Source organism: Mastomys coucha, unplaced genomic scaffold (genome assembly GCF_008632895.1).
Source record: "Mastomys coucha isolate ucsf_1 unplaced genomic scaffold, UCSF_Mcou_1 pScaffold20, whole genome shotgun sequence".
In the NCBI taxonomy this organism is placed as follows: domain Eukaryota; kingdom Metazoa; phylum Chordata; class Mammalia; order Rodentia; family Muridae; genus Mastomys; species Mastomys coucha.
The window spans coordinates 109,590,389-109,604,896 of NW_022196903.1; the positions used below are offsets into that span (position 1 = coordinate 109,590,389).

Genomic DNA, 14,508 nt, shown 5'->3' on the forward strand with positions numbered 1-14,508 from the left:
TTTTTTTTTTTAGAGTGATCTCATTAAAGGTTCAAATTGAGTCTCATTAAAGGTTCCAAATGACTATGGCTTCAGTTGATATCAAAGCTAATTAAAACTGTAGTAACAAGTGGGAAGGTACTATTGATAATGTTTTTATACATTATGCTAAATTATTGTTATCAGAAACAGTTTTAAAAATTTTAAGTATATGTGTATGTAGCATATATACATGTATGTATGTATATGTTTGCATGTGTGTGTATGTGCATAATGAGATCTTGTCTGTTCCAGAAAGAGAGAGGGAGGGAGAGAAAGGGGGGAGGATATGAATATGTATGTGTACAGTTAGGTAATCTTCCTCCTTTATTCTCTACCTTTACATTGCAGCAGTGTTTTCTGATTAAACCAGTATGGCTAATCTAGCTAGCTGGCTTGATCCAGGAATCTCCTGTCTTTCCCCAAACTCTGACATTACAGGTAGCCTGCCACTCATTCAACATTTACATGGGTCAAATGCCATCAAACTCTAGTCCATACACTGGTAGGGAAAGTGTTTTTGTTGTCATTGTCCTGTTGAATTCTGTTGAGCTGCCTCCCCAGCCCATTATTACACTCATAGTTAAGTCCACCTCCTTTTCCTCATCATTATTAAAATTATTAAAATTGAATAAGTAGATTTACCTGAAGTATGTGGAAGGAAGAATGGTCAAACACAAATGCTAGGATTATCAGCATGTGCTGCTGTGCTTGTTTTTTTTTTTTATGCAGTCTTGGGGATCAAACCCTGGCCCTCATGTGTGCTTGGTAAGCGCTTTACCCAGTAAGCTATGTCCCCAGTCCTGTGTCCTTCTCTTCTTCCTTGATTTCTTATTTTACTCTAGAGTTTATGTCCCAGGAGTTTATGTTTTGTTTTGTTTTTTAAAAACCACAGGAGGATTGTGCTGCACCATTTCTCTTGTGTTGTTGATAGTATAGCTGGACATAGATTTCCACGCTGGAATAGCATTTTAGAAATTTGAAGGTATTTGCATTTTGTAGTGTTCTGGAGCAGTTTGATTTCATTTGGCTTAGAGCCCTTTGCAATGTAACATATACTTCCTATAGGAAGATTTCTCTTTGTTTTAGATCTTAGAACTTTAGCTAACACCTTGGATAAGAACTTTTTGCTTTTGAATTCATTGCACCAGGTACTTAGTGGTCTTTTAGCCTGGGTTTATCTATTTTTTTGTCTTCAGGTTTCTTGAATTCTTCCTGGTTGTTTAATTTCTGTATGTTTGTAGCCTCTTATTTCTGAGTGGAACTCTCAGTGAGTAAGTACTCTCATAGTCACAAATCTTTTGTCTGCCCTTTCATTTTTGATGTATTTTTTCTGTTCACATCTAAAAAGATGACTGAAACAAAAAAAAAAATACTTAAAATTCTTTACTGACACTAGATATTTTTGTTTGTGCATAGCATTTGTGCATAATATATTAGTCACTCATTCTATATATTTTCCTTGGGGAACTCATATGAAACTGTTTATTAGGGAGGAGATGATAAAAAATATGCAGGGAGAAGCCTGGGTGACAGAGAAACTCTTGAGTAGCTAAGTGAGAAAAGGGCCAAAGAACTCCATGTACATTCCCAGTGCTCAGGGAACCCATTTTTTCTTTTCTTTTCTTCCTTTCTTTCTTTCTTCCTTCCTTTCTTTCTTTTTTATTAGATGTTTTCTTTATTTACAATATCTCCTTTCCCAGGTTCCCCTCCAAAAAAATAAAAATAAAAATAAAATAAAATAAACAAAAACTAAAACAAACCCCTGTTCCCTCCCCCTGCTCACCACCCCACCCCCTCCTGCTTACTGGCCCAGGCATTCCCTTACACTGGGGCATAGAACCTTCACAGGGCCAAGGGCCTCTCCTCCCATTGATGACCAACTTGGCCATCCTCTGCTATATATATGCTGCTGGAGCCATTAGTTCCCCCATGTGTACTCTTTGGTTGGGGTTTTAGTCTCTGGGAGCTCTGAGAGTACTAGTTAGTTCATATTGTTGTTCATCCTAAGGGGCTGCAAACACTTCAGCTCCTAGGAACTAGAGAAAGGGAACCCATTTCTTTTTTTTTTTTTTTTTTTGGTTTTTGGAGACAGGGTTTTCTCTGTGTAGCCCTGGCCGTCCTGGACTCACTCTGTAGACCAGGCTGGCCTCGAACTCAGAAATCCGCCTGCCTCTGCCTCCCAAGTGCTGGGATTAAAGGCGTGCGCCACCACTGCCCGGCGCGGAACCCATTTCTTTGTATCACACATGGTAATGTCTTGAAAGGATTGTCATGTATGGGTAAGTTCATAGGCCTGGTAGAAGGAAACTGATAGTAAGTATATTGATACACCAAAAGTGCCTGATCCTGTGGTCAGATCCAAGGAGACTTAGGATTTCTATTGCTGCAAAGAAACACCATGACCAAAAAGCAAGTTGGGCAAGAAAGGTTTATTCAGCTTACACTTCCAGATCATAGTACATCACTGGAGGAAGTCAGGATAGGAACTCCAACAGGGCTGGAACCTGGATGTAAGAGCTGATGTAAAGGCCATGTAGGAATGCTGCTTAACCTGATTTCTTATAGAACCCAGGACTACCAGCTCAGGGACAGCACCACCCACTCTGGGCTGAACTCGTTTCCATTGAATTCTATTTGAGAAAATGCCTTACAGCAGGATATTGGCATTTTTGTTTTGTTTTTAGCTATTTTATTGGGCTCTTATACCTTTATCTCCCTTCCAACCCTTATTCCACCCGTATTCCTTTCAATTCCCCAACACTAGGGAGGAGAGAAAGGGTAGAGGGGAAGAAGGCATAGACCTCTATATGCTGCTTCCAGCTGACGAGGGGCTTTGGGTTACTTGGGATAAGTCAGTCTTCTTGTCAGAGTATTCAGCAGTCCTGCAATCCAGCAATAGCAAATGCAACAGCAAATGCAGCAACAGGACAAACCAGCAGCAGCAGGGGGAGCAGCAGCTGCCGCAGGCCCTCTCAGGGCTCTCCCATTTATACCCTTCTCCAGAGTCCCCAGAATTAAAATATCTGCAGCTGGCGGAGATCAGCCTCTGCTAGTGTACGAGGCAAATCATAATCACCTACTGGGAAGCAGCCTCTCATTCCGCACCAGACACCTAGAGTCTGTTTTAACAGACAAGCAATGCTTGTTTCTGCTATTTACTGTCTGCCTAACTTTGAAGACATATACAAGAGGCTAAATAAAGCTTATTTCTGTAATTAACTAAACTACAAGTTAACAGGACTACAAGTAAGATTATTTATAGGTGACTACTGACTTGCATTTCTAATTACCCTAAACAGTTTGCAGTAGTAGCTTTCATAAGACTAGAACTTCAAATTACATTCAAATGAGTTACATATGTGTAATACATTAAGCAAGGATTGAACAAAGTAACTTTAAATTTCTATCAATATACAATAATCCATACCAATGTAAAATATTTGAGACTAGTAGCTTCAATAATCCACCTTTTATACTATCATCTTATATCCACTCTCTTTTTTTTTCTGTTTACTACTTTTATCATCCCCTCTCCCACTCCTTCCCCCTAACACTAGATAGGAGAGAAAGAAGGATGGAAGGAAGAAAGAAAGAGGAGAGAAAGAAATCCTTGATTCTAACCTCCTTTACTTTGTTTCCTTCCTGACAATGACCAATAACAACTTGTAACCAACCTCTTAAAATAACAACAAACATCTCTAACTCATTGAATGACCAAAACCCACCCACCCCACCTCTTGGGAATGGCGGCCTCATGTTCTTAATATTGCTTCTAGCTGACTTGGAGCAAAAACATCTTTTGGGGATCCTAAGAAAATTAGGATATTGGCCAGGTCCTGAAAGAGCTAGCTGTTTCTTTTGCTGTCCAGTCTCTGTGGAATAGGAAAGCTGAACTGAAGACCTGGCTGAAGCAGTCTATGAGGTTGGACCATTTAAGACTAGTGGTTTTGAAATTAACCTGGATGCAAATTTTTGAGAAAAAAGTAACTAAGACAGTCAGTGAGGCTGGATTAAATGGTCTACTTTGCTTTGAGTTTGATCCTTTTGCTTTGAAAATACACAAACTTTTAAAGGTAATATTATACATACATTTTTGCATTAACATATTATGGAATTGCCATGCACACAAATCAGCTAAAGATGATTTTTCTGCTCTATGTTTGAGCAGGTGAAAGGCATATATCAACTTTCTGTTTGAACTGTGTAACCAAACTGAAATATAAATCTCCATCCATGCCAAATTAAAGGTTGGCATGTAATAATTAGTTGTGAGGATGGGGTAGCCAAAAGATTCATTGGCTACTCAGAGACATTCATGTCTCAGGTAGTAAGAGGTCTTCCCTGGTTAAATCTAATCTTTATAAGTTTTGATGGTAACCATATTTTTTTCATTTCCTGTCGAAACGTGAACAAACCACATCCTTATCACAAAACTATTGCAGGCTTCCATTCTGATGTCAGTACATCCTTATAGTATATAGGTTGATCTAATTCTACAGTTTTTTTTTTTCCTATAACCCAGTGTCTTTTGGCTGCTGTTGTTCCTTCATTAACATTAATAAAATTTAAAGTTAACAAAGCACTATTTAATGTGTGCCTGGGTGTATTTTGTTTAATAAGCATCTCTTTTAAAGTGAGAATGTCTACAAGACAACTGCTTATCTTGTAGGGTTGTCCAGTATACTGTAATGTGCTTTGTATTATAATGCCACAGACTGGGGTTTCTTATGGGGTCCCTTGTTCCGCTGGACGATGGGTTCTGGCCAGGTGTGTACAGGATTCGGCTTTGACAAACAGACTAGACACGAGTGGTGTAAGGTCTAAGTGTATTTCTTAAAAAATTGACATGAGGCTTTTACAATCATTGCAAAAGAGAAAAATGAAAAATCTGGCAGCTCAGTAGTCAAGGTACATCTGAGGCCACCTAAAACGCACTAGGTCTAAAACAGCAGCCATCTCTTATGGACTGGTGCAGCACCCCTGGGCTCCAAGTATGTTCGGGCTACATGGTCCCGGCCAGAGTCCCAGGAGGCTGCGGGTGCGCCAGCCAGGAGGGTAGAGACTTGAATCTCGAGTCCTCAATGCTGAATGCTCGAATCTCAAATGTTCAATCGCTTGAATCTCCACTGGTGCTGCACCCCCCCCGCCCCCCCTCCCCCCGGGCCCAAGCACTCTGGGCCCGGGGTGGGGGGTGGGGCTACGGACTTCTACCTATGCTCTGGTTCTAGTCTGAGTGTGAGCGAGTCCAAATGCTGAATGCAGACTGCTTGCTGCTGAATGCTGAATCTAGAATGCTCAATGCTGTAGACTGTCTCTCACACACACTCTTAGATTAAGGTCCCGCCCATCTTAGGTAAAACGCCCACTATGCTAATCTTTTGGGGAAGTACAGACAGTCTCTTGCTAATTCCTAGGAGTGGTTCAGCTGTAGTACGTGACTGAGAATGAGGATTTTACTTGACCTTGTCCTGGGATAAGTCTCTCATTCTGTGAGCTTCAGTGCCCTACTCACAATGCTGGAGGCAATTAGTTAGAATGGCTTAACATTCCAAGCCAGGGTTTGACTAGGACGTTGGAACATTGGTAAAGGTCAGAGAGCAATGTCCCAATTTTCTCTTTCTTGCTGTAAAGAAATGATATCTTGGTGGGCCCCTAGCACACAAATACGAGGACATATCTGGGCTACCTCTGAGTTTGGGGTGCCAGGCGACAATCCGGAGGCAGGAGACTGACTTTCCTTGAAGTTTACGCCTCAAATACCACCGTCATGCAAAGTGTGCGTGGCATTATAATATGCAAAGAATTGTTTCGTATTATTGAACACATATGCAGGGGCATTATCAGGCTTAATTTGTGCAGGTATCCCCATAATTTCCATTATTTCCAGTAAATGTGTAGTTATAGAATCAGCTTTTACAGAACTCAACCCAGTTGCCCATTGAAGCCCTGAGTATGTATCAATGGTGTGGTGGACAACCTTTACTTTTCCAAATTCTACAAAATGAAACACATCCATCTGCCAGATTTTATTTCTTTTGGTACTCCTAGGGTAACTCCAGCAGGTAATGGAGTTTGGTTATACAGAGAACAAGTAGGACATTTTCTTATAATTTCTTTGGTTTGTCACCAAGTGATGGAAAAATATTTTTTTAAACCTTTACTGTTAACCTAGTGTTTTTCCATGAAATTTTGAGGCTTTTAACACATTTCCTATTAATAATCGGTCAGTTTCCTCATTTCTTTGTGCCAGTGGATCTGGCAAAACTGTATGAGATTGAATATGAGTAATGCATAATGGATAGTTTCAATATCTGATGGTCTATTGCAATTGCATAAATAACAAAGTTAACTATGAATTGTCAGGAATAAATTTAGTTTCTATTTGCGAAACAACACTTTCTGCATATTTAGAGTCAGTGATTATAGTAAGAGAGATTCAGGAAAATCTAATTCCAAAAGGATTGCATACAGCTCTGATTTTTTAACTGAAGTACGAGAGCTTTGGAACTCTTTGCTTAATTTGGCTGATTTATAGCCTGCCATTCCCACCTCATTTGCATCAGTATAGAATGTAGGTGCTTTAAGAATTGGCCGTCCCTTTACAATACATGGGAGAACCCAATTAGTTCTTTTTCTAAGCTGCATATGCTTGCTTTTAGGATTTTTGTTATTAACCTCTCCCAAATAGTTACCACAGACTCTTTGCCAATCTTCTTCGATTACCCATGACATAGTCTCAGCATTAGTAAGAGGCATTACAATTACAGTTTCAACTGGCTGTTCCTGAAAATTGACAGTCTTAGTCTACCCTTTAAGGTTAATTCAGAAACCTTTTCTATGTATGTCTTGATTTTTTTTTTTATTTTGTTTATATGCTAAGAAAACTCATTCCATAACTATCTCCTCTCTGGACAGTGAGACCAGTAGGAGAATGAGTTGAAGGCAAAAGTAACCAAAATATAATCAAGGTTATGATCAATTCGATCCACATATGCATCTTGCAGTCTGTGTTCTACCAGAGTTAACTTTCTTTTGGTTTCAGCTGTTAATCATCTTGGATTGTGTAAGTTGGAATCTCCTTGTAAAGTCTGAAACAAATTACTTAACTCTTAAGTAGTTAATCCAAATGTGGGCCACAGCCAATTACTAGCTCTCATTGAATTTTTGAATTAAATTGTTAAGAATTTGTAGATCTGTATGTTTTGTCATCAGATTTTTTGTTGACTTATTTTATAACCCAAATAGTTAATAGAATCTCCTCTTTGTATTTTTTTCAGGAGCAATCTGTAACCTACAGCATAGAAGAATTCTTTGTGTTTCCTTAAATATCTCTAAAGTACCTGAGTCAGAATCAGTGCACAAAACCATCATTCATGTAATAATAAATCATAGATTGAGGAAATTGTTTATGAATTATTTCTAGCAGTTGTGTACAAAATATTACCAAAAGTTTGACTATTTAATATTCTTTATGGAAGCATTTTCCAATGATGTCTTTTTATTGAACCACTGTTGTTAGAAGTAAGTACCTTATTATGCTCATGCAAAGGGATTGTGAAAAGGCAGTCTTTTAAATCAATTACTATTATAGGCCATTACTTAGGTAACAAAGAAGGTAAAGGAATTCCAGGTTTTAAGAGATCCATTGGTTGAATTACTGTAGTCACTGCTCTTAAATCTGTTAGCATCCTCCATTTCCTGATTTCTTTTTAATAACAAACACAGGGGAATTCAATGGGCTGGTATACTCTTCTGTATGTTGAGTCTCCAGCTGCTCTTGTACCAAGTGCCTGCAGTTTTTCCTTATTTAAGGGCCACTGCTCTATTCACACAGGCTTGTCTGTCAACTATTTTAGGGACAAGGCTGTTGGCGTTTCGGCACTGGCCCTTATAAATTTAAAAACTTAATCCCTGTGTTGTCCTATATTTGCACAGTAGGCACAGATTGTGCTTGTTTTTGATGACACATATTAATACCTTCCCCAAGAACATCTACCATTTCCCCCCTGATTTTTCATTAGTGCTCTCAGGGATTGCAGGAATATTAATCTGAATACCCCACTGTTGTAAAAGATACTTTCCCCATACATTTGTGGGTATGTCATCCACATATGGTCTCAACTTACCTGTTTGCCTTTCTGGTCCACTGTATACTTTGTCTTATTTGAAATAACTTACCAATTCCTTTAAACTCTATGAAAACCTTCTGAAGTGGCCATTTTGGATACCAGGATTTTGGGAAAATCCTGTCACCTCAGCTCCTGTATCTACGAAGCCTTCTATTTCAGTATCATTCACTTTTAGTTTTAAATTGGGTCTCTGATCATTAACCACTGTTTGCCAGGAAACACATTTTCCAGTGCTCCCAAATCCCCCTGTTCTTCTGGAGCAGCTTTGTCCTTAATATAGGGAAACTGAGCAGTTCTATCCCTAGTGCTAATTTGCATCTCTTCTTTTTTATATGTGCCATAATTGTAATTTCTTCCTTTTTAATCTCCATCTATAATACCTGGCTGCACAATTAATCTGTGGATTTATTGGAACTGCTGGATCTCATGGAAGCATTTCCTCAACTGAGACTCTTTCCTTTCTGATAACTCTAGTCAAGTTGACACACAAACCCAGCCAGTACACAAGGCATATATATGGACCTATCTAGGGTTTTCTCTCTCTTGAGAGAGTGATCTGATTTCCTCTTGTGAAAGCAGACTTGTGTACTATATTGGAATATTCCTTTTATAACCATGACTAAAAGGAAAATACATTTACTAGTAGCTCTTGTTTATTATTTTCTGGGTTGTAAAAGATTACAGTTCCACCACAGACATATTTCTAGCATAGCCCTGGGATACACATACTGAAAAAGAAATCCATGTGAATAATAGATAGCTCTGTAAGCACTGGCCAAGGGCTCAGATTTATATGCAGTGGCATATCAATAAGTACCAACCTTCTGTTGTCTGCCTTGTTATAATGCCACTGTTGCCTTGCTGGCATATCATGGTTGCATTTTGTGAGAAGTACACAGACTGACCTCTCTTATAAATAGTTTCTAAGAGAAACATGGAAATAATGGTAAAACTATTCTATGTGTAAAATAGAAAACACAGTCTTTATAATCATTGGGCTTGAGAATAAAAATCAGATGTTATAATAGCCTTATGAAGAAAGGCAAACTGTTTCTTTGATGCACACTACTGTTTTTAAGGAGAAAGACTCAATATTAGAAGAAAGGCTAAAAATTTGGAACAGAAAGCAAATCCTACACTGGTTGTGAACATCTGCATCCTGAGAGCTTTTATTTCTGTAGAAGTCTTGAGCTTCGAAAGGCTGCCACAAGCATTTTATTTTATTTTATTTTATTTTTTAGGTTTTTCAAGACAGGATTTCTCTGTGTAGCCCTGGCTGTCCTGGAAATCACTCTGTAGACCAGGCTGGCCTTGAACTCAGAAATCTGCCTGCCTCTGCCTCCCAAGTGCTGGGATTAAAGGCGTGTCCACCACTGCCTGGCTGCCACAAGCATTTTTAACAGACATAAACCTTATGTAGTTCCTTGTTCTCATTGGTTATTTTCTGTTGCCAGCCTGTCTACAAAAACTCAGAGTTTATCCTTATCTAAGAATATTTTTTAACTTTAAAATTAATGTATTACTAGAAGCGTGGAGAACAATGGAGAATTATTTATATTTGTGCATTTAACTATTTACATTTGCATTTGGAAAATTTCCCTTTTGTATATATTTACATGGCTGTTACTATAATTTGTAATTTTTATTATTTGTGTTTAATTTATCTGTGATTCTCTTTTTCATATAATAACTACATAGTATTTCATTGGTTATATTAGTATCACAGTTTAAGTTGACTTAATTTGGGGGAAATTTAGGGTACTTTTCTTTGTTGTAAGTAACCTTGGCTTAAAAATCTTTGAGACTGTAGACTTTTTCATGTTCTCATATACTGAGCTTAGGAAATGAGTTCCTGTGAGTGTTCATTTGTTTACTGTGTTGCTTGCTTTTCTGTGGTGGACACTCTAGATTTGTGTTGCTAGTAGAGAATGAGATACATGCTCAACACATTGGTTATTGACAGGTTTTCTAAGCATTTATTTATTTTTAAATTTTATAGACGTGTGCGTATCTGTGCAGGCATTGCATAAGTTCTTTCCTCCACTTGGTCTTCTGATGCCCTAGCCTGTGCTTCAGTTCACCAGCTGTGTCCTTGTGCTTGAAGAATCTCCTCTGAAACATACCTATCTATCTGTGAGGGTCTTGATTTTTTCAATAATTTATTTGTTTAGATATTGTGGCACAATCTCACAATTAGAAGATCTCCTGAGACAGAAACAAAATTGCTACAAGTTCGAGGGCTAACTGTTCTTCATGAGTTTCAGGTCAATCAGGTTTCCTAACAAAACCTTGTCTCGAAAGATAAGAAGAAAAAGTGACTTTTCTGTTAACATGTGTAAAATATTTCTGTCCCAAGTGACACATGTTTTTCAGTCCTTTGTTTCCTCATTCCTTTATTTATTTCAAGTATAGAATCAAATCAATAAACCTTTGTACTTTATGACTTTTTAAAAATATGTAAGTTCTAGTTTTAGAATGACATTCTCTCTTTAGTTGAGTTCCTTAATAAATTCATTTGTAGTTGAATTTACTTATTTTTATACATTTGAATGTGCACAATAGCTTGTGGTAGGAGATTCTCTTCTTCCATCACGTAGGGTCTAGGATTAAATTCAGGCTGTTCAGCTTGGTGGCAGTGCCTGGACCCTCTGCTTATCTCACCAACCAATATGAGAATTTATTTTGATGAATAAAATGTGTGAGTATTTATTTTAAAAGTTTCCCTTCTGTATTATCAAGCCATCCCAATCCTAGTCATTGAATAGCATGGCCCTTGATGTGATTTTTAAGGCTGCTGCTTATGTTGGCTACTGTACTTGTCAGTATGGTTCGGTCTCTGAGCTTTTAAAAATCTTGTTCATGTTCCTTGCTGTTTCCTAATAATTATAATATTTGAGCATTTAATAGAATCCATCTTCTTATTGCTCCTTTCCCAACATTTTTATTTAGTTCATCTTGTTTTTTATATATGATTTTAAGATCATTTTTCCATGTGAAGTTTGTCCTAGACTTTGAGTTATATTAATTTTTTTTGTTGTTGTTCCTTGTAAATTTCACATCATGCACCCCAATCCCACTCATCTCTTCCTTGTGTGTCTCTTCTACCCTTAAAAGCTCCCGAACATCAGAGGAAAAAAAATCTCTTTGTGGAAGCTATAGTGTATCACAGTGTGTCCTATATAGTATATAGCCTTATGTCCACACTTCTTTGCTTGCAAATGTTCATTACAATGACTTGTTAGTTTAGTATGAGGCTCTGGCTTCTGCTACTCTATCAACACTGGAACTTCATTGGGACTCCTCTTAGATATCCTGTTGTTGCCCTGTGTCATGGAGATCCTGCAGCTTTGGATCTGCATCCAGCAGTTCATCAGTGTGGTAGATGTTGGGGTGGGCCGATTCAGAGACTTGGGCTTGAGAAGTATCTGAGCTGGTCAGCCCACTGGCTTCCCTGCTCTTTACACCCTTGCTCACCAGCAACCCTGAAACCAGAGCCAGCCAGCTCTACTCTGCTGCCCAGGTGAGGTACAGGGCCTGTTTACCTGAGTGCTGCAGCAAGTGAAGGGCAGGGCCAGCTCTCCCACCTGTCATAGGTGGCAAGGGGTGAAGGTCTAGGGAGGTTGTCTTAGTTAGGGTTTACTGCTGTGAACAAGACACTATAACCAAGACAACTCTTATAAGAACAACATTTAATTGGGGCTGACTTACAGGTTCAGAGGTTCAGAGGTTCAGTCCATTATCATGGCGGAAACATGGCAATATCCAGGCAGAGATAGTACAGGAGCTGAGAGTTCTACATCCTTGCCTGAAGGCTGCTAGCAGAATACTGGCTTCCAGTGAGCTAGGATGAGGGTCTTAAAGCCCACATCCACAGTGACAAACCTACTCCAAGGCCACACTTACTCAACAGGGCCACACCCTTTAATAGGGCCACTCCCTGGGCCTAGCGTAAACAAACCATCACAGAGGGCATCTCTCTTTTGACATGCTGCCATATGGCAGACAGATTTTGGGGCCAGCTCTCTCAAGTTCACACTGTTGGGGCCAACTCACCCATGCCCCTGCCATCAGGGTCAGCTCTACTGTGCTGCCTAGGAGAGGTTCAGGGCCTGCTGTCCCAAGTGCTGCAGCAGGTGTGGAGCTGGCCCAGATCTCTGGCTCTCATGACCCCATCAGGGCCAAAGGAGGGGAAGGGGTTTCTCCTTCACTGACTCCATTCACAGCAGTCAAGAGGCAGGGCTTGCTTTCCCACACTCATACCTGTGGGGCCAGCTCACCTGCAACTCTCACATCCAGGGCCAGCTCTGCTGTGCTGCCCAGGTGAGAAGCAGTGGCCGCTCTTCCACTATGATGACCTCGGCGCCAGCTCTCCTGCCTGCCATAGGTGGTGAAGGGGTGTATCTCTCCCTTACCCATGACATCACAAGGCAGACAAGTGGTAGAGCCAGCTCTCTCATGTTCACATGCTTGGGGTTGGCTCTCCTGTACTTGCCACCAAGGTCAGCTCTACTGTGCTGCTCAGGCAAGGTGCAGGGCCTGCTCTCCCAAGTGCTGCAATTGGTGACAAGGCCAGCTCTCATGCTCTCGTGACTCCAGGGATGAGTCTCCTGCCTGCAGCAGGTAGGAAGGGTCAAGAGAGGAGGAGGGTATCTTTTCCTCATCCATGACACTGCACGGGAGAGTAGTAGGACCAGCTCTCCCATACACTTATCTTCAGGCAGATTCACCTGCAAACCTCACAGTGTGTGGGCTGCTTGCCTGAGTACTGTAACTGGCTGGAGTTGGGGTTGGCTCTCATGTTCTTCTGCCTCAAGGCCAGCTCTCCTAAGATGCCCAGTTCTGCACAGCCCTTGGACATCAATACCTGGATGGCAGTCCAGACCATGGATGTCTGCTTGGCCTTAGGTGGTTACAAACTCCTGCAGCTGCAGGGTCACTGACCCAGACATGGCCCCCAGTGGCAGAACAGACCAAAACCCCACCATAGTCTCAAGAGGCATCACAAGCTACTCACATCAAGCTGTTCCTCATTACCCTTGAGTCTCCATTTTTGCCTCCCTTCATTGTGCCTACATCTTTCTGCTTCTCTCTTTTGTTCTATTTTTCTACCACTTACTTGTTCCTCTTTATGGCGCCAAGGATCTTTGAGTGTCTAGAGTCATTTCAGGAGTAGTCTCAAGAGTGCTACGCCACCTCATGCATTATGGCACTGGGCAGGGGTCATCTGAGGCATGGTCTGTCCTCCAGGCCCTGCAATCCCAGACTGGTGGTCATCTCAGGCTAGCTCCCTGTCCAGGACCCATGGCCCCATGGCACCTACTGTCTAGGGCTCGCTCCTTGCCTAGCCCGCCTGGAGTGACCCCTTGTGATGCTCATCTGTTTTCGACTCCTTCTGGCCAGGGTCCCAAAATCCCAGGCAGGGTTCCTCTAGTCTCTGGTTTGCTTCCCATCCTGGGAGCCTGTCCAGGCCTGCCTGGCGCTGGACTGGAGGTTGTTTCAGGCTTGCATTTTTCAGGGAATGCTAGGCTACTCATCATTCAGATGTTCATAGGTCAGAAACTGAGCATAGTAAAAGCTTCTTTCCTCTCTGCCACCTACTGGTGTGCATGTGACACAGCAGCCATACCTACAAAGCCTTTAGGAGCAGGGTTGATACGTGTTTTACCTTGAGAGCATACTTTATTATATTTTAGTAATCAAATATACTTCAAAGAATATTTATTAAGATTTTTGAAAATACTTAATTCACTTTGACATTGTTCTTTTTCTTGTTTGTTTTCTTGCTGTATGTTGTCAATAACATATATTTTACAGAAGAATTTATTATTGAATTTTATTTTTATTTGTACCTCTGGGTAATCGCAAACTCCTTGTGTAGCCAAGGATGGCCCTAAGTTTCTAATTTGTCTGTGTCTTTCTTTGGAACACTGGGATTGTAGGTATGCACCACTATACCTGGTTTGTGTGCTACTGGGAGGTGTCTCATGGATTTGTGCGTGCTGTGGAAGCATTCTATCAACCCAGTCACAGTACTTTTGGCCCAGCCTACATTACTGACTTTTGTATGAATGTTTATATCTCTAAACTGGTACCAGTAATTCTTAGAAAAACTCCTTTTTTATAGTTAAAATACATGCTTTGCTGTGAGTGTTAAGTTTTGGTTTGAGGTAGTTTTATGTTTTTTGTTTGTTTGGTTTTTTTTAATCAAGGATTTTCCATTGCTGCTTTTTAAAAGTCTTTAAGATTTTGTGTTGATGGTGAATTTCATTTGTCATTTGTGTATAGCACTTGATAATATGAATGACTGATTTTACTTTTACAGATGTTTCTTTTTTTTTCTTTTTCTTTTTTTTTTTTT

The 14,508-nt window shown here is 40.2% G+C and overlaps 1 protein-coding gene and 1 non-coding gene across 8 annotated transcripts in view; one reads left to right on the forward strand and one right to left on the reverse strand.

The window, feature by feature from the left end:
• Positions 1 to 14,508, forward strand: part of Marchf8 (membrane associated ring-CH-type finger 8) — an 86,815-nt gene that overhangs the window by 18,456 nt on the left and 53,851 nt on the right. The window contains exon 1 of one of the 7 annotated variants that reach the window (XM_031383064.1): positions 12,273 to 12,770. The exons of the other annotated variants lie outside the window; for them this stretch is intronic. The gene's annotated coding sequence lies outside the window, so the exon portion shown is untranslated. Of the gene's footprint in view, positions 1 to 12,272; positions 12,771 to 14,508 lie in introns of those variants that run through there. 7 annotated transcript variants of the gene reach the window in all.
• Positions 13,668 to 13,798, reverse strand: LOC116100168. Its single transcript, XR_004122513.1, has one exon. It is a non-coding gene; the product is annotated as a small nucleolar RNA SNORA17 (small nucleolar RNA).